Source organism: Balaenoptera physalus (genome assembly GCF_965194825.1).
Source record: "Balaenoptera physalus genome assembly, chromosome: 21".
NCBI classification, from domain to species: Eukaryota; Metazoa; Chordata; class Mammalia; order Artiodactyla; family Balaenopteridae; genus Balaenoptera; species Balaenoptera physalus.
In genome coordinates, this window is record NC_138902.1 from 33,102,502 (window position 1) to 33,124,903 (window position 22,402).

At 42.3% G+C, this 22,402-nt stretch overlaps 2 long non-coding RNA genes across 15 annotated transcripts in view; one reads left to right on the plus strand and one right to left on the minus strand.

The window, feature by feature from the left end:
* LOC309651360 overlaps positions 1–12,220 on the minus strand; it is a 31,014-nt gene extending 18,794 nt beyond the window's left edge. For all 6 annotated transcript variants that reach the window (XR_014258060.1, XR_014258061.1, XR_014258062.1 and 3 more), the window contains exons 1-2: positions 12,108–12,220; positions 150–480 (exon numbers count right to left, since the gene is read on the minus strand). This is a non-coding gene — a long non-coding RNA (uncharacterized lncRNA). The remainder of the gene's footprint in view (positions 1–149; positions 481–12,107) is intronic.
* A 24-nt stretch (positions 12,221–12,244) lies between these two features.
* LOC309651357 overlaps positions 12,245–22,402 on the plus strand; it is a 70,886-nt gene continuing 60,728 nt past the window's right edge. For 5 of the 9 annotated variants that reach the window (XR_014258032.1, XR_014258033.1, XR_014258034.1 and 2 more), the window contains exon 1: positions 12,245–12,376. This is a non-coding gene — a long non-coding RNA (uncharacterized lncRNA). Of the gene's footprint in view, positions 12,377–16,031; positions 16,119–22,402 lie in introns of all 9 variants that reach the window. The other 4 variants (XR_014258038.1, XR_014258039.1, XR_014258037.1 and 1 more) reach the window with 3 other exon arrangements.

Sequence of the window (22,402 nt, forward strand, 5' to 3'; positions counted from 1 at the left end):
CGACAGTGAGAGGCCCACGCACCGCGATGAAGAGTGGCCCCCGCTCGCCGCAACTAGAGAAAGCCCTCGCACAGAAACGAAGACCCAACACAGCCAAAAATAAATAAATTAATTAATTAAATTTTAAAAAAAAAGTAAAAAAAAAACACCTGTAATTGTGAGGGAAGGAGAGTATATATGAAGGATTTTAAAAATGCATTTGGAATTAAGAGATCAGCAACTTAAAACAATCACGAATATATATAGACTGATATCATATACCTATTATTTATTATCAGTATTATAGTTATTTATATTTATACCATTCTGATTATTGTCAAGTAAACTCAAATCCAGACTTACATAGGGAGAGACTTTAATTAGAAAGAAAGGTTATTGCAGGAATTCCCTGGTGGTCCAGTGGTTAGGACCCCTCACTTTCACTGCCATGGCTCCTCAGGTTCAATCCCTGGTCGGGGAACTAAGATCTCGCAAGCTGTGCTGCACTGCCCAAAAAAGGGAAGAAAGAATTAAAAGCTATTGCAATAGAGAGAACTATCTGATTGCAGAGATCAGCAAGCATCTCAAAGTCAAACAAAAAAAAGGATTTTCTTTCACATGGTAAAGGGGGTAAGTGGTAAGGGGAAGTTGGGCACTAGGAGGAGCTTAAGCCAACTGTGTGACCAGTGTGGTGTGGAGGGAAATATGTCTTGCCATAGCCCATCTATCCAGGCTTCCCATGTCTCCAACCCCCTCTGCTTGCTTTCCATGTCTGTCCTCAAGTATCTCTACCCACTGTGCTGTAGTTTGGTTATAAGTTTGCCTACTGAAGGGCATCTTGGCTCCTCATAGATTTTGGTCATTGTGCATAAAGCTGCTGAATATATTGCATGCTGTTTATTCTGTGGACACAAATTTTCAAACCAGTTGGGCAAATATACAGGGACACAAATGATGCATCATATGCTGAGACCATGCTTACGTTTCTAGGAACCTACCAAAATGTTTTCCAAAGTGGCTGTACATTATGCATTCCCACCAGCAATGAATCAAATTTCCTGGTGTTCCCCATCCTCCTTTGTGACTCACATTATCAGTTTTTTCAGTTAGCTATTGTAATAGGTGGGCAGGGTATCTCGTTGCTCTTTTAATTGGCTGTTTCCTAATGACAAGTAATATTGAGCATGTTTTTGTATGTTTGTTTCCTATTTGTATATCTTGCATGATGACCTTTCTGTTCAGATACTCAACCATTTTTTAATTGGGTAGTTTGTTTTCTCTATGTTGAGTTTTACAAGTGCCTTGTATATTTTGGGTACAAGTCCTTCTAAACATTTATGTTTTGCAAATATTTTCTCCCAGTCTGGGACTTGTGTTTTCATTGCTTGAATTGTTTCTTTTGTAGAATGAAAAATTTTAATTTAATAAGGTCCATATTATCAATTTTTTCTCATAGATTGTTGTTTTGATTTTGTACATTAAACTAATTAATGTATATTAAAATTCATGTATATTCTGTTTTCTTATGTCACTTTTTGTTTTAAATTTTATGTTTAAGTATATGAACTATTTTGAGTGAACATACATATAAGTTTTGTGTCTTTGTTCATTTCATTGCATATGGTCATCCATTTGTGCCATCATCTTTTGTTGAGAGACTGTATTTCCCACTGAGTTGCCTTTTCTTCTTTTACTACAATCATTTGACTGTATTTTCCTGGGTCTGTTTGTACACTCTCTGTTCTGTTTTTTTATTTATCTGTCTATTATTTCTCCAATGTCAGGCACTCTTGTTTACTGAAGATTTATAATAAAGTTTGGATTAGGAAGTGTGGTTCATCAACTTTGTTCTTCAATATTACTTAGTCTACTCCAAGTTTTAATAGAGTTAGCTGATAGCTTCAAAATAGCTTGATTTGTATTGGGATTGCACCAAATTTATAGATCAAGTTGGGAAGAATTAACATCATAACAATATTGTGTCTTTCAATCATGATCAAGGGATACCTCTCCCCTGATTTACATTTTCTTTTTTTTTTTTTTCAACAATGTTTTTTTTCTACACACAGACTTGTACATATTTTGTTGGAGTTATACTTGAGGATTATTTGGGGGTATGCATTGAAAATTGCATTGTTTTTCTTTCCAATTCCAATCATTAAGTGTTAGTGTATGGGAATGCAGTTGACATACTTTGCTTCTTGTTATCTCTGTCCATTCCAATCAAAGCACGGTGTGGTAGGCTCCATTTGGTGTTAACTTTCAAAATCGTGGCCTTGAATAATCCAACACTGGATTTCAGTTACTCAGACAGAGACTAGGAAAGGGCGCCAGGAAGCACCGAACAGCGAGCTCCATGCGTCTTCTACTGCCCCCCGGTCCTTCAGCCTGCAGGCGGTGCAAACCCTCCTGCGGGGACCCTCCTGGCACGCGTGCACATTCTGCCTGCTAACGTCACGGTGTCCTCAGTGAGGAAAGCTTTTCCTTCTCCGATGACTCGCCAGAGCTTGCCGCCAGCTTCCGGAAGACATGGGACCGTGTTGCCCTGAGGAGAACGCTCCCTGTCCACGCCAAGGGCTGAAGGGGCTGTGGGCGCGTCTCCCCGACGACTTCCTTAAACTGCAGCAGAGCCCCTTGATTTCCTGGACGATCCCGCGTGGTTTATTCTCTACTTTCCCAGGTAGTATTTCAGCAGGACTGACTCTTCAAAAACAAAACCCAAGAACAACGGACATTGAGAGTTTGGATGGATAATCATAGAATACTGTGGTGTTTGCTATGGATTCAGGCTTGTTTTGAGGAAGGAACCCCTACACAGATTCGGAGAAAGGGAAACACGTGGACACTCATGACGGGAATACGCGAACTGTCGGGCCCTTCTGGGGGGATGAGGGTGTGGGCAGTGCAGGTCTGGCCGTGAGAGAAAGGGAAGTGGGGCGGCCACCCCTGGGCTTCTGTTAATTTTCAGCGGTTAGTTCCCCCACAACTGTAACGTACTTGAACAATATCAGACGGTTGCAGAGTGTATGTCTTCTAATGCTCACGTTATTTTACGTCCATACATTATTTATACCAAAACCATAACTTATCACACTTTGAAATGAGACTACTGTCAGCTGTCTTTCTCCCAGGTCTTTATGAGATGATGTAATTTGATACAAAGAGTGGAAATTTCGGGAGAAATCTTTTAAAATGGATCAGAAAGGGGTAGTGCTTTGTGATTGCGAGAATTAGAATACACATACCCCTCTCGTATGATTCAAGGCTTTCTGAAAGTTGGGCCCTCTTCACATCTGCGGTGATCTTCCACCTCCTCATTCTCTGAGAGAGCTCTGCATTTTGTGTCAGAGGCCAGTGGGAGAAGATTTTTAATATGACCCTTTGCCTGACCCACGATTCTGGGGTTGTTTACTCTCCAGGTAACCAAAACCTTCAGGACTGACCACATCATTTTAATATTAAGATACAGTGAACTTTAATTTGATTTTAAGTTTTGAGAGCAATAATGGCACTTTATTATTATTATTTTTTTAAGTGGAGTCTCTGACCTGGGGTGTCAGGTCCCCTGCGGGGCCCTTAGCATATGCAGGCCTCACATCTCTCTAGAGTTAAACTAAGGAGCAGGCTTCAGAGGATGCTGCCACAGCTTTACTTTTTCTTTTTCGTTGAGGTATAACTGACATAGAACACGATATTAGTTTCAGGTGTATGACATAATGATTCAGTGTTTGTATATCTTGTGAACTGATCACTATAAATCTAGTTAACATCCATCACCACACACAGTGACACAGATTTGTTTCTTGTGATGAGAACTTGTAAGACTTATTACTCTCTTAGCAACTTTCAAAGATGCAGCACAGTTTTAATAACTATAGTCACTGTGCTGTGCATGACATCCCTGTGACTTATTTACTTTATAACTGACAGTTTGTAGCTTTTGAACCCCTTCACCCATTTTGTGCACCCCACACTCCCCACCTCTGGCAACTGCAACTATTCTCGGTATCTGTGAGCTAAACTTATTTATTTATTTATTTATTTATTTATTCATTCATTTATTTATTTATGGCTGCATTGGGTCTTCATTGCTGCATGCGGGCTTCCTCTAGTTGCAGCGAGCGGGGGCTACTCTTCCTTGCGGTGCATGGGCTTCTCATTGTGGTGGCTTCTCTTGTTGCGGAGCATGGGCTCTAGGCGCACAGGCTTCAGTAGTTGTGGCACTCGGGCTCAGTAGTTGTGGCTCGAGGGCTGTAGAGCACAGGCTCATTAGTTGTGGCGCATGGGCTTAGTTGCTCCACGGCATGTGGGATCCTCCTGGACCAGGGCTCGAACCCATGTCCCCTGCATTGGCAGGTGGATTCCCAACCACTGCACCACCAGGGAAGTCCCTATGAGCTAAATTTTTAAAAGATTCCTCATGTAAGTGAGATCTTCCTCTGTCTGACTTATTTCACTTAGAATAATGCACTCAAGAACCATCCATGTGGTCACAAATGGCAAGGCTTCCTTCTTTCTTATGGCTGAATTAAAGCAAGGAAACAGTCAGTCAGGAAACGCAGAACATTTTTACTGTGTTGCTTACTTGAATTGGCTCCAAAAATGTCTGACTTTTTCCCTTAATGAAACAATCATAATAGGTAGGACTTAACTCTCTTTGTATTTTGACCCATAGTGTCCCCTAAAATAAATCGGAAACAAAATCATATACGTTGCTGATGAGTTAGTGTGTAAACACCTGGCTCTAAATTTACCATGAGCTGAAAAGCACTGGGTGTCATTGGGTCCACCTGGGCCCATGTCCACGTGGACACCCACACCAGGGCAGCCTTTCTGGACCTGAAATACTGCCGGGCAGAACCAGGAGACCAGGGAGAAGCAGGAGAGGAAGATGGGAGGAGGCTGAGGGAAGAATCAGCTCCTCAACCGCTGCTCCAGGTGCCTGAGGAGCGAGTCCTGTGCAAGGTAGGATGTCCTTGGGCACTGCAGGGCATCGTGAGGGATGGAAGGGTGGAAGCCCTGTGGTCCTGGGCAGCTGTCAGCGCTCCTCCAAGTCACCTGCAGACCGTCTGTTGTTATGAAGGCCTGTGAGACAGGCATGCACAGCCCCCTCCAGACACAGACTTCCTACTGGAAAGTGCTTGTGGCTCAACTAAGTCTGCATTTTATGGCCTTTTCCTCTTCATGGCCTGCTACTAGTTGCACAATTTAACCTTCATATATATAGTGTTCTAAATGGAAAATGACAAACTCACAGAAGCAGAGATAGAATGGTGGTTGCCGGGGGCTGGGGTGGGAAAATGGAGAAAAGGTACAAACTTCTAGTTCCAAGTTCCAAGCTTCCAGCTTAAGATTACTTCGGCTATTCAGGATCTTCTGTGGTTCCATACAAATTTTAGGATTGTTTGCTCTATTTCTGTTTTTATAAAGAAAGCCATTGGGATTTTGATAGGAATCAGTTGAATTTGCATATTACTCTGGGTTGTATGGACATTTTTGAACAATATTCTCTCAATCCCTGAGCACAGAATAATTTCCATTTATTTGTTTTCAATTTCTTTCATCAATGTCTTAGTTTTTCACTATCTAGGCCCTTTACCACCTTGGTTAAATTTATTTCTAGACATTTTTTTTGATTCAGTTGTAAATGGGATTATTTTTTATTGTTTGTTAATGTGTGGAAATGGAACAGATATTTGTATATGGATTTTCGTATCCTGCAACTTTACTGAATATTTATTCTAACAGTTTTTTGGAGTCCTCAGGGTTTTCTATATATAATATGTCATCTGCAAATAGTGACATTTGACTTCTTTTCCATGTTGGATGCGTTTTTTTCTTGCTTAATTGCTCTGGCTAGGACTTCCAATATTACACTGAATAAAAGTGGTGACAGTGGGCACTCTTGTCTGTTTCTGATCTTAAAAGCTTTCAGCTTTTCACCATTGAGTATGATATTAGCTGTGGGCTTGTTATATATGGCCTTTATTATGTTGAGGTGTGTTCTTTCTGTACCCATTTTGAGTTTTTATCATAAATTGGTGTTCAATCTTGTTAAATGCTTTTCTGCATCTACTAATCATATGGGTTTTATTCTTCAGTTTGTTAATGTGGCCTATCACATTGATTTTGTGGATGTTGAAACATCCTTGCATCCCTGGAATAAATTCCACTTGATCATGGTGTATGTCTTTTTAATGTATTGATGAAATTGATTTGCTAATATTTTGTTGAAGATTTTTGCATCTATATTAATCAGTACTTGTCTGGTTTTTGCTATCAGGGTAGCGCTAGCTGGTAAAATGAGTTTAGAAGTGTTCCTTCCTCTTCTATTTTTTTGTAGAGTTTGAGGATTGGTATTAATTCTCCTTTAAATGTTTTGTAGACTTCACTAGGACCTTCTGGTCCTGGACTTCTGTTTGTTGGGAGGTTTTTGATTACTGATTCAGTCTCCTTACTAGTAATCAATCTGTTCAGATTTTGTTTCTTTGAGTCAGTAATGGTAGGTTGTATGTTTCTAGAAATTTGTCCATTTCTTCTAGGGTGTCCAATTTGATGAAGTATAATTGTTCAAAGCAATCTCTCATGGTCTTTTCTGTGGTATCAACTGAGACCTCGTTTTTTCTTGGTGACTCTAGCTACAGGTTTATCAATACTATTTATATTATTATACTATTTATATTATTCAAAGAACCAGCTCTTGGTTTCATTGATCTTTTCTATTGTCTTTTTAGTCTCTATTTCATTTATTTTCTCTCTGACGTTTATTTCTTTTCTTCTACTAACCTTGGGTTTCATTTGTTCTTTTCCTAATTCCTTTCTAGTTTGTATTGCTATAAACTTCCCTCTTACTATAGCTTTTGCTGCATTGCATAGATTTTGATATGTCATATTTTCATTTTTGTTTTCCAGTAATTTTTGATTTCTCCTTTGGTTTCTTCATTGACCCAGTAGCTGTTCAGTATCATATTGTTCAGTTTCCACATATTTGTGACTTTTCCAGCTTTCTTCTGGTAGTTTATTTCTAGTTTCATACCACTGTGATTGAAATTATAAGAAGCATCTTTTCCAGTCTTCTTAAATTTATTGAAACTTGTGTACCAAAATACGGTTTATTCTTGAGAAAGTTCCATATGCTCTTTAGAAGAATGTGTATTCTGTTGCATTTGGATGAAATGTTCTGTACAAATCTATGAAATCCACCTGGCCTAATGTTTAATTTAAGGCCACAATTTTCTTGACTCTGTCTACATGATTTATCCATTGATGAAAGTGGGGCATTAAAGTTGCCTACTGTTATTATATTGATGTGTATTTCACTCTTTAGGTCTGTTAATATTTGCTTTATATTACTGAGGTGCTCCTGTGTTGGGTGCATAAATATGTATAGCTGGTCTATCCTCTTTTTGAATTGACCCCTTTATCATAATGTAATGCCTTTCTTTGTCTCAATAACAGTATTTTTAAAAGAAATGTTATGCACCAGCAGACTTCATTCACAAATTATCTATTTATTGACCTTTAATTCATCATTGTGATGTATGTATATATTAACAGTATATAATAACACATCATCCTGTGTTCTACATTTTCCAGTTAATATTCAAAGTTACTTTCTGGTTGAACTTATTCATCATGATTATGACTATTGCTGCATGAAAAGTTGAAACTGACCAACATGGTAGTTTTTTCAGCAACAACTTTAATTCATTAAAAGAAATTATTGCTTATTGTTACAAAATTCTGCATTCAGAATTCCCAGATGATGTCACAATCCTGGATATTTATCCTACATTTTTTTAATAATAGGCCACTGAAAAAAAAAAGAAAAAAAAATAATAGGCCACTGGGCAATATTATAAATTAATGTCTAAATTGTATGGCAAAAATATTGATAGGTGTTTTTCCCAGTCAGGGATTTCTGATGCAAACTCCAATCTTTCATTTGATTTTTAGCACTGGTATATACAGTGTTTGAAATTGAATGTCAACTAAGGAATTAAAAATCATTGAAGACATCCCTTCATTCATTACACTGAAAGTGTTTTGTACATAGTGTGGAATCTTACATTTACAATAGTATCTCTTCAAGTAAAAGTTTCTTCAAGGCATATTGCACTGAATATGTTCTCCAGCACTAATTTTCTGTTATTACCCTAGCATGCACTCCTCCTGGTAAAGAGTTTCCCATCTAATTTCCCATTTTAGGGAAATTAGAATATTACTCATAGTGAGTTTTGTGCACTCCACAACTAGAAATCAGCTTAAGTCTCTTCCACCTTGATTATAAATATAGGGCTCCTCCAAGTGGAGTTCACTCATGTTGTTTAAGGATAAATTATAAATGAAGGTAGTTCCATAATGAATATAGTCATAGAATTTCTCCCGTGTAGCGTTCTGATTTGTTTCAGTTTAGAGCTGTGGCTGAAGACTCTTCCGTGTTCATAACATTTACAGAGTGAGTTCTCTCATGTCTTCTAAAGCAAGAGCTTGTAACAAAGGCTTTCTCACACAAATGACATCCAAATGGTTTTTCTCCAGTATGAGTTCTCTCATATTCTCTAAGACAACAGCTTTGAATAAAGACTTTCCCACAGAGATGGCATCCAAATGGCTTCTCTCTAGAGTGAGTTCTCTCATGTTGCCTAAGGCAAGTGCTCTGAACAAAGGCTTTCCCACATAGATGACATTCATATGGCTTCTCTCCAGTATGAATTCTCCTATGTCTATTTAAAGATGAAGAATGACTGAAGGCCCTTCCACACTGATTACAGACATATGGATTCTCTCCTGTGTGAGTTATTTTGTGAAAATGAAGATGAGAGTTTTGGCTAAAGTGTTTCCCACATTCATTACATTTAAAAGGTTTCTCTCCAGCATGAATTAAGACATCTTGGGTCAGTGTGCAGTTGTGAGTGAAAACTTCATTGGTCCTTTTTTCTTACAATGACACCAATCCCTTCGTGGGAGACCCACTCTCATGACCTCATCTAAACCTAATTACCTCCTATAGGTCCCACCTCCAAATACCATTATATTGGGGATTAGGGCTTCAACATATGAATTTGCTTGGGGGAGGGCGGGACACAGACGTTCAGTCAATAATAGTAAATAAACCAAAATCAGCAGGGTTTTTATGAGGATTAATTAAGCAAATATGTTTAAATCTCTAAGCAGAAAGTAATGTTTAATACAATTTCTGTTTTCCTTATTTTCTGAAATTTAGGTATAAGGAGGTGTGTTAAATCTACTTTTTTGTGATATATCATTTTTCCATGAAACACATTTAATTTTGGTGAAAATTTCAAGTTTACCAATACTTTCAAATATTGAGTTGGCCAAAAAGTTTGTTTGGGTTTTTCCGTAATGTACCACAGCTCTTTCTTTCTACCATGTCAAGACACAGTGACAAGGCAGTCTTCTGCAAACCAAGAACAGGTCCATCACCAGGAACCAAATCTGCTGACACCTTGACCTTTCAGCCTCCAGAACTATGAGAAATAAATGTGTGAACTATGAGAAATAAATGTGTGTTGTTTAAGCTACCAAGTGAGTGGTATTTTGTTATAGCAGCCCGGGATGACCAAGACATTTACCTGTCTAACAAATGACATGAACATGGTTTCAGAAAGTTTGAGACACATCTGTTAGATGGAAATAACATGCATGGTGCCAGCAAGATAAATTTATGGGGTTATCGTTGGTGATTTTAGTAAGTCAAAGCATGAGGAAATGTAAGGAAATGGTAACAACACTTTCAACTTTCAGTTTGATTGGGAAGGAACAGCAGAGCAGAAACTAGAGAGAAGATAGGTTCAGATGAAGATTTTGTTTCAAAATGGAAGAATCTTAATAGTTTAATATTGAGTAGAGAGGTCAAGGAGAATAGGACATATGTCTGGTAAAGTAGATTTAATATAGAAGCAATAGCATAAAGTTCCTAAGATAGCAAGAGAGACAAGGACTTAATTGGAGAAATTGGAATGTCCCAGGGTAGAGAGGACACTTCAATTTACAGGAGAGCAGTAGTAATGGATGGGTATGAATGCAGGGATAACTGTAGACTTCTGGGCAGTCATCTGAGGTTTGACTTACAGTTTGTCAAACGATCTAATTCATCAGTGTAGTAGGGGGCAATCCCTTCTGTGGAGACTAGTAAAAGTAAGTGTGTGTGTATGAGTGTGCGTGTGAGTGTGTGTGTGTGTGATGAATAAGGTTTGAAGTGCTTATGGAGCTGGAAGGATACTTTTGTTGGCAGGATTTCCAGATACATATGAAAGTTTCTGGGAGTTGACTGTATTTAAACCAGTATCAATATCCTAGTCATGTGTTTGCCAGATGCAGCCACTGAGTAGTGAGGAATTTGGAGTCACCAGGATTGGTGTGTTGATTAACAAATGTAGTAAAAGTTCCAATAGACATAAGAATTGTTTGTTTTGGAAAATTATATTTAAAACCTAAATAAATTACTATTAAATTATAAACTGCGTTAGTATATGAGGTATACCTTAAAGTATAAGTTACTAGATGATACTTTATATTTTGTTGAGGACGGCATAGAAAAGGCTGTCTGAGGAAGAATTATCTAAAAATTACCAGATTGATGAAGAGTAGGAATTAGCCTGGAAACCGGTGCTGGGTAACAGAGGAGGGAGACAGAGAACGTTCTCCATAGAAGGAACAACCCTTAATGATAAGTTGGTTAGACTGATGATTATCAGGGGGAGAGGAAGAAGTCCGTGCCATGCATGCTCCAAGGCTGCTTTTCTAATGCCTGAGTCCTACCCCCATAGATACATATTTTGGTGAGGTTGGCATAAGGCTTAACACTCTCCAGATAATGTTAATGTGCAGCAAAGTTTGAGAACCATTGGAGGTGGTGGGCAAAAATAATGTATCACTCACACAATCTTTTAGGTGATGTTCAAAGATTCACCCACAAAAACAGCCCATGTACAAATAAAAATTCACATGATTATGTTGCAATAGTGTATAAACTCTAGGAGAGTGGTTTAGGAATAATCTCCATTAAAATAAACATTGCTTACATAGGACTGTATTTCCTCCTGAAAAAAGGGACTAGTTCTTTAGCGAGGTAGTTTTTCTAAGGAATCCCTGGAAACTCTTCTTTAAATAGTAATAATGACAATGAAAACATAAACTTCAATGCAATGTCACTTCTTTTACCTTCTCAGCTTTCATTAGATCTAATCCCCAGCCAAGGAAACAGACTCAGAGATGTGGTGTAAAGACTGGTTTACTCATAAGGTACCCATCTCATGGACTCAGCTTCTCCTAGGGAGATATGTATCCCATATGGACCCAAGAGGAATCACTACAGTCGATATGGAGACTCCCAAGCACATATTATGTATAAACCTAAATGCAGAAGACTTGGTGGAGAAGGTGATTTGGAGGCTGGATGAGTTACACACGCAGATATATATCATTTGACTCTTTTGTAAGCCTCATCCTAACTTGACATAAAACATTGAGAAATAGAAAACAAAGAGATTAAAATATCTCACATTTTTTAAATTAAACACTTTCAGATAGCTCTGTGATACAGAAAAAGAAAAATGTGAAATTACAATATATTTAGAAATTAATGACAAGCATCCACGCTTGTCCCAAAGGTCTTGCATTCATATATCACCTCAAGATGAGTGAAACTGAACAAGTCAAATGTAAGGAGAAAAGAATTTACACCTACACACGCAGTACATTTTACTCTTGTAAAGCAATGCCTCAGCCCCTCAGCCTCGCAGCCCAGGTCCTGGCCCCATGAAGCCCCCGATACTGAGCCCAGGGCTGCGTCTCTAGCGAACAGGGAGCAGAAATAGAAATAACGTTCGCTCTGGTTTCCATCGCCCGCACAGACAATTCCAGCCCTTGCTAAACTGAATAACCCATTCCAAGCGCAGGAACCACAGACGTTGGTCGGGATCCCACCACGGCCCACTTGGACACAGCGAGATCCCCGCCCGAAGCCGAGTCGCGCCCAGAGCACTCGCAGGACACGAGTCTCCAGGCGCGAAAGGGGATTTCGACCTAAACCGTTTTCAACATGTTAACAGGGAAACATCCCAGCATTCACTACGGAAGGCCTCACAGCTCTAAGCTCGTACCTGGAGTTGTCCGAAACATTTAACTTGAAGCCCCGAGGAAGCAGCCCGGCTCCCCGGACACCAGACGAATCAAACGCACCCAAACGCTGAGACTGGAGGTGTGCCTGGCCCGGGGTAGGGGCCGACCCGGAAACGGCCTGCGGCGGGGCGGGAAGGCTCAGGCCTCGCCCACGCTGCTCCGCCCCGCCTCTCCCTGACTAAGGCCCCGCCCCGCGTGCGTAATTTCCTGCCGACGCGGAAGCGGATTTCGGGAGCGAAGGTCCCCTCGGGTGAGTGAGCCCCTGGGCTCTGAGAATCAGAGCTGCGCTCCACAGCCCCCTCCCGACCGCATCCTTCACACGCAGGTTCCGGGGTCCCCGTTCTCGCCCCTCCGGCCCGCGTCGCCTTGAGACTCGGGATACTGGGCGCTCGGCTGCCGGGTCCGAGTCCGGGTCCGGGTATGCGTCCGTTTCCGGTCAAAGTCGCTCCGAGGCCGTCCCCATCAGGCCTTTCTGCCTTCGGTCTCTTCACTGTCTCCTGGCCCGACCCGCGCCGTGTCAGGTCCCCACTCGCGACGTGGACTCTTCGCCCTTCGCGCCCCGCATCGCCCCTCTCGGCCCCTCAGGGCAGCCCGGGACGCCGCGCCCTCCCGCGGCCCTGGGACTCCACAGACCCCAGTGTTCTCCTGAGACCAGCTGCCCATCCTGGGCCTCCTGCGGCCGGGCCCTGCCGCTCGCTGCCCTTCGCGGTCACCGCCTCAGAAAGGCCCTAGAGCCCCGGGCTGGGGGCAGGGGCCCAGTCCTGTCCAGTGACGCCGCGTGTCCTTCTGTCCCAAATCCTATCCGCTGGCGATACCGGCCAACGTGTGTCCACATTCCCGATGTCTCACGGGAAAGTGTGCTCTTCTGGGCAGAGCATCTTTGTTCCACCCCTGTGGATGTCGAGTGGGCGGGGGGTTGAGGAAAAAGGGACAAAGAGGGAGAGCCAGGGAGACAGCCAGCAAGGGAGAGTGAGGAAAAAGACTGCAAAGTAGAGGATGGAGAGTGGGTGGATCCTGTGGACTTCTCAAAACAGTAAGAGTGGGAGAGAGTGAGCTAAGCAAGAAGCAGTGCGATCAATGAAAATAGACAACAGTGGAATCAGAGAGATGGAGGAGGGCAGAATAGGAGGAGAGAGCCTTGATCAATAGCAACAGTAGGGGCAACAGGAGGGTGGATCCCATCCCATTCTTTAGATGGCTTTCTAGTTTCCACATTACTTTCCTGTTGAAATGTATCAGGTTTGGTTAGCGACCTCAATGCTTTTCCAGTCTTTATTACATATTGAAAATATTATTTGGTACTTTACACTGTTTTAACGTGTTCTTGGTAAGGATGTTGGTAATGTTTTTATTAACAGTCAAACCTAGTTAATCATTCTAGTATATAACAGCTTCCTTTCTTTGCTTATATGATGTTTTGACTTCGTTGGTCGTGAGCTAAGGTTTCCAACTAGGTGTATGTTCTCTTCAAGTTCCTTTTGTCTTTTCTCTACAAATGTCCAAGGATCCAGTCATCCTTGCCGCTCCTAGCCACCAAGGGGGACAGGTACAAGTCTTTCCCTGGGTCCCCTGAGAACTTAAAGAATTTGTCATTTCTCAGTGTGTGCCTCCCTTAGTGCCTTCCGGTCCAGCACCAGCCTTTCCTGGGTATCTGAGGGGACTTAGAACATTTCCAGGCAAGCCTAGAAAGCTTTCCATGGGACTGCATTTGGGTAGTGGCATTTCCCAGGCTCCTGAACTGACCTAGAAAATTCTGCAGCAGGATTAACGGGCATAGGAACCCTCTCCATTCTTTCCAGGCAGACACTAGTGGCTCTTGGGTCCTCAGGGCCACTTAGAAAATCTTAAGAGTGCCAGGCAGGAGATAGATGAAGTTCACTGATGTTCCACGTTAACAAAAGCAGTTCCTGGCTTGATAAACTTTTTTTTTTTTTTTCCCGGTGGCTCTTATGGGCCAAAATGCCCTGCCTGGTGTTTTACTTTTCCCATGTCCCACTGGAAAAAGAGGTTTAAATAGAGGAGGGGGGTGGTCTGATGCACTTGGAAAGACAGTAAGAGTGAAAGAGAGTGAGTAAATACCATATTTTGGTGTTTAATTTTTGCTAGAGATACGCAGTGTCCATTTTTCCTCTTCAAATGTTTTTCATATGGTACAGTTTCACTGAGCTTGTTTTGATATTTTTAGAATGAAAATTAAAATGTGAAATTTATAAGGCTTCTCTTCAAGAAATGGTATCTATGAATTACATAATATTTTGTTTGAAATTACAAAAAAGCAACAGTTGGCCTAAAGAATCTTAAGTTCATACTGTGTAAGGAGTCCTGAACATCTTGTTAGACAATAGTCATACCTTATTTGGCAGCAGACTTAGAAAGAGATGCATTTAGGGGCAGCAGAAACTCACTTTCATAGAGCTCATGGTTTCTGTCAACTAGGCCAAGTGATACATGGAAACTATCAAATTAAATGTAGAAAACTACTTGTATGGATTTTATTTAATTGAGATATGGTTTCCAAATGGTACGTTATATATTTGTTATAAGTTTTGCTTATATGAAGGATGTTCTAGAATAGATGTTCATATTGATTTTTTTGTGTAATCCAACTCCTAGGAGCAGTACTCATTTTTCTTCTTTCTTTTAAAAAAATACTGAAATAGAAATTAGCAAGAATGATAGGGCATGAAAATTCATTTGGAAAACAATTTGCCATTCAGAGACAACTCTTATTTTTGGTTCATTTAAATATATTTGTGTGTATGTTTCCTCCAGGGAAGCTGGACTCAGGATCCATCTTTACTTCCCTCCAAAGCCTCACCTACACCAAATGTTAAGGCCGCAGCACTCTCTCATTGCTGACCGCCTTGCTGCACTTTCTGCTGGCCACCTTCAGGTCGGACATCTGGGCTTGTACTTCTTGTTTAGAGCTGTTCATGGGCCATGGGATTGTTCCCTCGGCATCCTCAGAGTTTCCTGGCTTTGAGGCTGTGACCTGGTGTGGCATTAATGGTTCCCTGGTTCTAGGGTATACTTAGAAATTTCTGCACAGGTGAGGCCTTCTCTCAAGACTTCTGAACTTGCCTTGGTGGTTTGTTGGCCCTGAGAGGTCTCAGGAAATTTGAAGTGACTCTTGTGGCCCAAAGATGGCCTCCAAGTAACTTCGGGCAGCCACGGGCCCTTGCTGGACCCCAGATAACTTAGAATATTTTCCAGGGGCTCAGGCAGGACAGGACGCCCTTTTCTAGCTTCCCCTGTAGAAATGGCAGGTCTGAGCATCTGGAAGGGGACTTGAAAATTTCCAGGGACTCGTCAGGGAAAATGCCATCAGGAGGTAGTGTGGTAGAGCAGGAACACCTGTGTGTGTGTATATATATTGGAAGTAGTCATCCTAGCCAGTAAATCAGACTGTGACTGGATAGAGAAATGTTATTTAATGTCTTATAACAACAACAACAACAATGGTAAATAATAATGTCAGGAAATGGGAGAATAGAGTATAGACTACCCTGAATGAGTGACAGAGCGCCCAAATCAGTACTTATGGGGTGGTTTGAGTCGCAGTCGTACGTAGTTCTGTACCTTGAAACGTGTTCCTTGAAGGTGGAAGACAAGGCCAGAAGGGAAAATCAAACCATCAGAAGTCAGGCAGAGGTGTAATTGGGGGATTCCTGGGGGACCCTAGGGGGGATATTAGGCACTCACCCACTGCCCTAAACCCACCTGCTTTCTGGAGAGCAGCCAGCTAGCTGATGGGGCGCAGCTCCCTGCCAGGAAGGCAGGACTCCTGAGCCACGCCCACATTCCTGCAGCGTAGCAACCCTGCCTACTGTGAACATTAAGCCCCCAGCAGCATGTGATCCTCACCACCACACTGCCCTCTGCCCTCTGCCCTCTGCTCTTCCTAGGCCCAGGAGGTCCAGACATCTCTGTGTGCAAATCCCCGAGCCCTGGGCCATTGGAGGGCTTTGATCTCGGTGATCCAAAGCCAGCAGGTGAGACACGGGCTGGTCTTTGTCCATTAGCAAACTCTGGACTTCATGTCTTCCCACACCATCACTTAACCACCCTCATATATATGTACCCCATTCACCTTTCATCAGCTCTTCCTGGAGAAATCGTTATTTCCTGTCTCTGAGACGACTTTCTAGTAAGTGATTGAGCTCTACTGGATAAAATAACACCACATATTGTATTATGATACCATAAGCTTGAAACTAGTAACATAGCTACTACTAATGGTCAAACTGCATAGAAATCATTCACTAATTCCACATAAACATGCTACGTGTCTTCTTTGTTTTTTGTTTTTTTGTTTTTTTTAATTTATTTATTTTATTTATTTTATTTTTGGCTGTGCTGGGTCTTCGTTGCTGTGTGCAGGCTTTCTCTAGTTGCAGCGAGCAGGTGCTACTGTTCATTGCAGTGCGCAGGCTTCTCATTGCAGTGGCTTCTCTTTGTTGTGGAGCACGGGCTCTAGGCACGTGGGCTTCAGTAGTTGTGGCATGTGGACTCAGTAGTTGTGGCTTGTGGGCTCTAGAGCCCAGGCTCAGTAGTTGTGGCACACGGACTTAGTTGCTCCATGGCATGTGGGATCTTCCTGGACCAGGGCTCAAACCCGTGTCCCCTGCATTGGCAGGCGGATTCTTAACCACTGTGCCACCAGGGAAGCCCTAAGTGTCTTCTTTGTACTGTTAGAATACATCAGTGTGAAAAATAGAGTTCCTTGCTTTTTGGAGCTAACACCCAGATCTTTTCTATAGTCAAACTTTTTCTATAAGTGGTCAGATATTAAATATTTTATGCTTTGCAGGTGTCTCTGTGACAAGTTCTCAGTTTTTCCATAGCTGTACAAAAGCAGCCATCAACCAAACATAAACAAATGAGTATGGTTGTATTCCAGTGGACAAGGACATTGGAAAAGGATTCGAATTTCATATATAATTTTTACACATGATGAATGTGCTTCTTTTGGTATTTTTCAAAATCGAAGAACCTGAGGACACCTCTTACCTAGAACTGTTACGGTGCAGCAAGTAAGATTCGCACATGGTGTGTAGTTCTAGGACCCCTGACTTGCATCATTGTTTGCATATCCAACTCTTTCATCCCTAATAACATTATTTCACATATTCTCCACTTCACCCAACTTCTGCCCTAACTCACTCAATAGATGTGCTGGATCCCACTTCATAAAGAAAGCCCACCTCTTTGGAAGTTTTCTTCACCAAATCTTAAAAAAAAAAAAAATCCCTTGTGGTACATCTATTCAATGGAATATTTACTCAGCCATAAAAAAGAATGAAATAATGTCATTTGCAGCAACATGGATGGACCTAGAGATTGTCATACTGAGTGAAGTAAGTCAGACAGAGAAAGACAGATACCATATGATATCGCTTATATGTGGAATCTAAAAATGGTACAAATGAATTTATCTACAAGACAGAAATAGAGTCACAGATATAGAAAACAAACTTATGGTTACCAGGGGGTAAGGGGAGGGAGGGATAAATTGGGAGATTGGGATTGACATATACACACTACTATATATAAAATAGGTAACTAATAAGGACCTACTATATAGCACAGGGAACTCAATACTCTGTAATGGCTTATATGGGAAAAGAGTCTAAAAAAGAGTGGATGTATGTATCTGTATAACTGATTCACTTTGCTGTATACCTGAAACTAACACAACCTTGTAAATCAACTATACTCCAATAAAATTTTTTTTAAATAAAAATTAAAAATAAGTAAATAAATACAGGTTTTTGGTTTTATGCTAGTAGCACTTTATTGTATAATTTAAATACAGTAAAATACACTAATTGTTGCAAAAAAAACAAAAACAAAAAAACCTTTGTGTTCCTAACTTCCTTTACTCCTTCCATCATGTTATAATAAAAAATACACCCTTACAAGAGTCTTCCTTGACCATTCCAAGCTGAGAAAGTTGCTTTTACTTGCCTAGACTTTTCACCTGGATATGTCTTGGTTTAACATTCTATCTAAGGACATGTCCATCTCTCACTTGGAATCTCCCTTTCTTCCCTTTCTACTTCCATCCAGAGAAAGCTGCTTTTTTTTTTTAAATTAATTAATTTTATTTATGGCTGTGTTGGGTCTTTGTTGCTGCACGTGGGCTTTCTCTAGTTGTGGTGCATGGGCTTCTCATTGCGGTGGCTTCTCTTGTTGCGGAGCACGGGCTCTAGGCGCACAGGCTTCAGTAGTTGTGGCTCGCGGGCTCGAGAGTACAGGCTCAGTAGTTGTGGTACACGGGCTTAGTTGCTCCGTGGCATGCAGGTTCTTCCCGGACCAGGGCTCGAACCCGTGTCCCCTGCATTGGCAGGCAGATTCTTAACCACTGCGCCACCAGCGAAGCCCAGAGAAAGCTTCTTTTTAAGGGCTCTTGTAATAAGATTAGATCTAACTGCATAATCTTTCAAGTTCAACCGATAGTGACCTTAATTACATCTGCCAGATCTCTTGCCTTGTAACATACCATAATCATGAGAGTACCATGAGGGGGTATCCTGGGGGCAGTTCTGGCCTAAAGCAACTTCTTGAAAATATGCAGACTGCTGGTATCCACCCCAGACCAGATGGGAGTGACTGCTGGGTGATATTTCTCATTTCCACATTTCCCAAGGATTCCTAACCTGTGGGGATTATGGTTGGTGTGAGTCAAGAGCCCCGAAGTCTGGGGCTATTGTTGGGATCTTCTTGTCTCCCTTTCAGTTGTGTTCTGGCTACTTTAATTGTGCCCAAGAGATTGTAGCATGGAATTCTCAGCACATTTTTTGTAAAATGTAAGGCAATTTTTTATTTGCTTTGCTTTCTTTATCTTAACAGTTTGGTGTTATTTTCTGGCACAGCTTCTATAGGTGATACATCTAGTCAGGCAACTTAAGACAGGTTCAAATGGAGAGACCCCCCCCCCCCCCGGCAAAAGGCAACAGGGGCAACGAAATGGTCTTAGGGATCTGTGGAGATGGGTTCACCTTGAACTCTTGCCCTTCTGCTCACTTATCCCCTGCAAACTGCCCTTGTTGCCCCATATGTAAGTAAGAACAGCCATGACTCATATTGTCCAGGTTTCAGCACTCTACACTCACGAAACCATCTCCACTCCTTAACAACCCTGTGAGGACAAGGCCATCTCCGTTTGTGCGTCGCCCAGCATGTGGGGACCCTGGCTGGAATCCAGGCGGGCTGAGTCCAGACTTTGGGCCCTTGACTCCTGAGCCATCTGGGTTCAGCATTCTTCTGGCCTTGGGGGCCCCTGCCCTCCAGGATGACGGTGGTCACATGAATGACGAAGATACCCACGGAGCTTGTGTGGATTCAGTAGGAAGAACAACTGCCGACACTGGTTGAGCACTTGTTATGAGACAGCTCAGGCAGACATGTTTCAGATGAAATCATTTCCAAGCCTGGGGAAGTGGTGCCTGGTCACGTGAGCTCCTCTGGACGTCCCAGACCCAGCACAGTCTGGAGCGACGGAGAGAGAGGGCCTGGGCCTCAGATGTCGTTCCTGAAGGATAACTGTTCCTTGACCCTCTGGTCCCTATACCCCAGAAGAGGTTCAGAATTGCTCACAATTGAGACATGAACAGGGATAGGGACGAGGAATGGAGAAGGGGCTGCGTTGTGGCGGTGTGGTCGGCGGGGTGCGGGAGGGCGTCTTGACTCTGTACACAGCAGGCACGCTGTGCTTTCTTAGTGTGCTGTGCATTTGGCATAAAGTTGGCCATGAAGCCCTCTCCAAGCCACCCCTTGGTTTCCTCTATTTAGCAGTTGGAGAATCCTGTAACCAGTGTCCTGGCTGAAGAGAAGTGTGTTTCATCTCAGAGAATTCTGGGGTACACTGTATGGTGGGAATAGGGGCTGCTTGACTGTCGTCAGCTCCAGATCCCCATAAAAGCCTGGAGAGACTAAGGTCTGGAAATGCAAGCTGCAAGGGTACAGGCTTGGAATTTGCCTGTCTAGGCTTCTAGGAGGACCGGGAGGCGGATGGTATGTTGGGTGAGTAGAGCACATGTCCAGGCTCAGCGGAGAGGAGGCTGTGAGGCCCATAGAAGGAGCTAGGTCTCCTCCTCTGCACCCCAGAGTCCTCCACTGCCGGTCAGCGCGTGGGAGCCCCGTGTGTATCCAGGACCTCTTCCAGGTAGTTCTCTTTTCCATCCTCCTGCTTGTTCCCGTCCTCAGGGCACACGCCTCACCGTACAGACTTGGTGTGACTCCAGGCCTCCCCGTGAGTGCTGGTATGGCCACGTGGTCAGTGACTCTTAGAAGTCTTTATCTTTCTGCCATCTCCTTGGGCTAATTATCGTCCTCAACCTCACTGTCATTGTACTTGTTAATCATCAGTAGTGAAGTTATTACCACTATTACTATTTATCATTCTTGTTATAAAATATTGCATGAAATTCTCTGCCCCCAGAGAGCTTCTGATTTACTAAAGAGGCTGACAGAGGGTCCCCACAGTACCTCCCAGTAACTTCTCGGGAGGAGCATCTGGGAATTGTCAGAGGCTGGAAACAGTCCATGTGAGCAGGGATGGCGGTGGGAGGATATGCTGTTCTGCCTGAGACCCTGGAACGTGTCCTGAGTGAGGAACAGCAACTGCTCATGCCTGGCAAGAAAGGCTGGCGGGGTAGCCCCTGACCCCCAGAGCCTCTGTAATTTTCTGAATCCATGTGGAGGTGTTAATTAGATGTGTGTACACCTACCAAAATGTGGGTTCATACACTGTAACAGTTTAAACTGCACAGTTTACATTGTAAACCATGTAAATGTGGGAGGTCTCACATTTCTTTGTAAAACTTTTTTTTTCTTAAGATCCCACCCCGGTAAGAGATGACTAAATTATGCCACAATATAGATGAACGTTCAGTTTCTCTTGCTTCAGGGAGTGTTTTCTTCACAAGCGTGCCGTTTATGCACAGCACTAGCCTGGATTGTGGAAATCCACATTTAACCTGAAATCCTGTGCATGGCTTAAGGGGCCAGCATTCAGAGACCAAGTTTCAAAACAGGCAGGCTCTGAAGTAACATTTTTGAAGGAAGCTGGGAACTATTTTATACTTGATGTGATTATTATTCCGTATTAGAGAAAGAGGCATGTTGGTAACACTGCAATTTGTAGTGAATAAGGTTTCTGAAAGCACATAAAGTTTAGGAAGGAAAGACCTAAAATCTCTGTCCGTCGTGCTAAACACACAGAGGCCAAAAAATACATTCGCCTTCTCCATGCCTTGGTCACTGACTGTGCTTCTGAGCCGTTTCAGACACCACTCACCTGCAACGGAGGCTGAAATGACGTCTGTCGTGGGTTGAATCTGTGACCCCAAAAAGATAAGCCCAAGTCGTAACCCCAGGGATCTGTGAATGTGAACTTATTTGGAAATAGAGTGTCTGCAGATACAGTTAAAGATCTCAAGTTGAACAATGAGGTATCACCTCACACCAGTCAGAATGGCCATCATCAAAAAATCTACAAACAATAAATGCTGGAGAGGGTGTGGAGAAAAGGGAACCCTCTTGCACTGTTGGTGGGAATGTAAACTGACACAGCAACTATGGAGAACAGTATGGAGGTTCCTTAAAAACTAAAAATAGAACTACCATACGACCCAGCAATCCCACTACTGGGCATATACCCTGAGAAAACCATAATTCAAATAGAGTCATGTACCACAATGTTCATTGCAGGACTATTTACAATGGCCAGGACATGGAAGCAACCTAAGTGTCCATTGACAGATGAATGGATAAAGAAGACGTGGCACATATATACAATGGAATATTACTCAGCCATAAAAAGAAACGAAATTGAGTTATTTGTAGTGAGGTGGATGGACCTAGAGTCTATACAGAGTGAAGTCAGTCAGAAAGAGAAAAACAAATACCATATGCTAACACATATATATGGAATCTAAAAAAAAAAAAAGGTTATGAAGAACCTAGGGGCAGGACAGGAATAAAGACGCAGATGTAGAGAATGGACTTGAGGACACAGGGAGGGGGAAGGGTAAGCTGGGACGAAGTGAGAGAGTGGCATGGACATATATATACACTACCAAATGTAAAATAGATAGCTAGTGGGAAGCAGCCACATAGCACAGGGAGATCAGCTCGGTGCTTTGTGACCACCTAGAGGGGTGGGATAGGGAGGGTGGGAGGGAGACGCAAGAGGAAGGAGATATGGGGACGTATGTATATTTATAGCTGATTCACTTTGTTATACAGCAGAAACTAACACACCATTGTAAAG